At 48.0% G+C, this 2,500-nt stretch overlaps 1 protein-coding gene and 3 non-coding genes across 4 annotated transcripts in view; all 4 read right to left on the bottom strand.

Moving 5' to 3' along the window:
* The window catches only part of LOC146547290 (copper-transporting ATPase 2-like), a 58,093-nt gene that overhangs the window by 29,883 nt on the left and 25,710 nt on the right, over positions 1-2,500 (bottom strand). The gene's annotated exons all lie outside the window — the stretch shown is intronic.
* Positions 129-201, bottom strand: trnar-ccu (transfer RNA arginine (anticodon CCU)). The gene has a single exon. It is a non-coding gene; the product is annotated as a tRNA-Arg (tRNA).
* trnar-ccu (transfer RNA arginine (anticodon CCU)) lies at positions 954-1,026 on the bottom strand. The gene has a single exon. It is a non-coding gene; the product is annotated as a tRNA-Arg (tRNA).
* On the bottom strand, positions 1,788-1,860 carry trnar-ccu (transfer RNA arginine (anticodon CCU)). Its single transcript has one exon. It is a non-coding gene; the product is annotated as a tRNA-Arg (tRNA).

Genomic DNA, 2,500 nt, shown 5'->3' with positions numbered 1-2,500 from the left:
TGTCGTCTGTTTTTGGACACAGTTCAGAACATCGGGCCATCCAAAACACATAGCAGAGGATGGTTTCGATCCATCGACCTCTGGGTTATGGGCCCAGCACGCTTCCGCTGCGCCACTCTGCTGCACAGCACCCCAGATGGGACTCGAACCCACAATCCCTGGCTTAGGAGGCCAGTGCCTTATCCATTAGGCCACCGGGGCAGATGAGCGCTTGACTTCCTTTCTTTGGAGGTTGTTTCGGGGGTTCGAGTGAGAGCCATGGTTTCAAGCTGGTTTTTAGTTCAAAGATGAAGCTTATTTAAGAACATTTGAGAAACACTGAGAAAATAAATTACACTCTGGGCAACTCAGTGTCCAGAACTCTGGCCAGCCAACACGCTGTGCTTATTGCTCCACTTTATTTGGGGGCGTTTATGTTGTCTGTTGAGACTTGTGAAACCACATGAAGACCAGAGAGTACCAACGATTTGAATCACTGAATCTAGTTCCACTAAAAGAGGGGGAGTAGCAGGAGCATGTGTGACGTGCTCAAACACAGCTGGATCAAATGCTTGAATTAGCTCTTCAGCATGGCATCAAGTTTGGCAAAGGCCTGACAACAAGCCATTCAATTGATTCAGGTGTGTCAGAACAAGGATGCATCTAAAAGCTAAATAAAAAAAAGTAGTTCTCCAGGACTGGACTTGGAGTCCATTTGCTAGGCTCTATGTACACATAAGGAGTCGCCTTTGGTGATCGGGCGCAGTTATCGTACATGACTGACTCACTCGGTGCCTGTACTACAGGGTTACTTGTCTGCATTTTTGGGGGGGAACAGGACCTGAGTGTCGTCTGTTTTTGGACACAGTTCAGAACATCGGGCCATCCAAAACACATAGCAGAGGATGGTTTCGATCCATCGACCTCTGGGTTATGGGCCCAGCACGCTTCCGCTGCGCCACTCTGCTGGACAGCACCCCAGATGGGACTCGAACCCACAATCCCTGGCTTAGGAGGCCAGTGCCTTATCCATTAGGCCACCGGGGCAGATGAGCGCTTGACTTCCTTTCTTTGGAGGTTGTTTCGGGGGTTCGAGTGAGAGCCATGGTTTCAAGCTGGTTTTTAGTTCAAAGATGAAGCTTATTTAAGAACATTTGAGAAACGCTGAGAAAATAAATTACACTCTGTATACACTCTGGGCAACTCAGTGTCCAGAACTCTGGCCAGCCAACACGCTGTGCTTATTGCTCCACTTTATTTGGGGGCGTTTATGTTGTCTGTTGAGACTTGTGAAACCACATGAAGACCAGAGAGTACCAACGATTTGAATCACTGAATCTAGTTCCACTAAAAGAGGGGGAGAAGCAGGAGCATGTGTGACGTGCTCAAACACAGCTGGATCAAATGCCTGAATTAGCTCTTCAGCATGGCATCAAGTTTGGCAAAGGCCTTACAACAAGCCATTCAATTGATTCAGGTGTGTCAGAACAAGGATGCATCTAAAAGCTAAAGAAAAAAAGTAGTTCTCCAGGACTGGAGTTGGAATCCCTGTGCTAGCCTCTATGTACACATAAGGAGTCGCCTTTGGTGATCGGGCGCAGTTATGGTACATGACTGACTCACTCGGTGCCTGTACTACAGGGTTACTTGTCTGCATTTTTGGGGGGAACAGGACCTGACTGTCGTCTGTTTTTGGACACAGTTCAGAGAATCGGGCCATCCAAAACACATAGCAGAGGATGGTTTCGATCCATCGACCTCTGGGTTATGGGCCAAGCACGCTTCCGCTGCGCCACTCTGCTGGACAGCACCCCAGATGGGACTCGAACCCACAATCCCTGGCTTAGGAGGCCAGTGCCTTATCCATTAGGCCACCGGGGCAGATGAGCGCTTGACTTCCTTTCTTTGGAGGTTGTTTCGGGGTTCGAGTGAGAGCCATGGTTTCAAGCTGGTTTTTAGTTCAAAGATGAAGCTGTATTCAAGAACATTTGAGAAACGCTGAGAAAATAAATTACACTCTGGGCAACTCAGTGTCCAGAACTCTGGCCAGCCAACACGCTGTGCTTATTGCTCCACTTTATTTGGGGGCGTTTATGTTGTCTGTTGAGACTTGTGAAACCACATGAAGACCAGAGAGTACCAACGATTTGAATCACTGAATCTAGTTCCACTAAAAGAGGGGGAGTAGCAGGAGCATGTGTGACGTGCTCAAACACAGCTGGATCAAATGCTTGAATTAGCTCTTCAGCATGGCATCAAGTTTGGCAAAGGCCTGACAACAAGCCATTCAATTGATTCAGGTGTGTCAGAACAAGGATGCATCTAAAAGCTAAATAAAAAAAAGTAGTTCTCCAGGACTGGACTTGGAGTCCCTGTACTAGGCTCTATGTACACATAAGGAGTCGCCTTTGGTGATCGGGCGCAGTTATCGTACATGACTGACTCACTCGGTGCCTGTACTACAGGGTTACTTGTCTGCATTTTTGGGGGGGAACAGGACCTGAGTGTCGTCTGTTTTTGG

This window comes from Mchenga conophoros, linkage group LG23 (genome assembly GCF_057382185.1).
Source record: "Mchenga conophoros isolate Kocher_MC1m ecotype Shallow Benthic linkage group LG23, M_conophoros_male_GT1.1, whole genome shotgun sequence".
Taxonomy (NCBI): domain Eukaryota; kingdom Metazoa; phylum Chordata; class Actinopteri; order Cichliformes; family Cichlidae; genus Mchenga; species Mchenga conophoros.
Note: the sequence above shows the minus strand (reverse complement) of the source record. Positions and strands in the feature narration are given on the sequence as shown.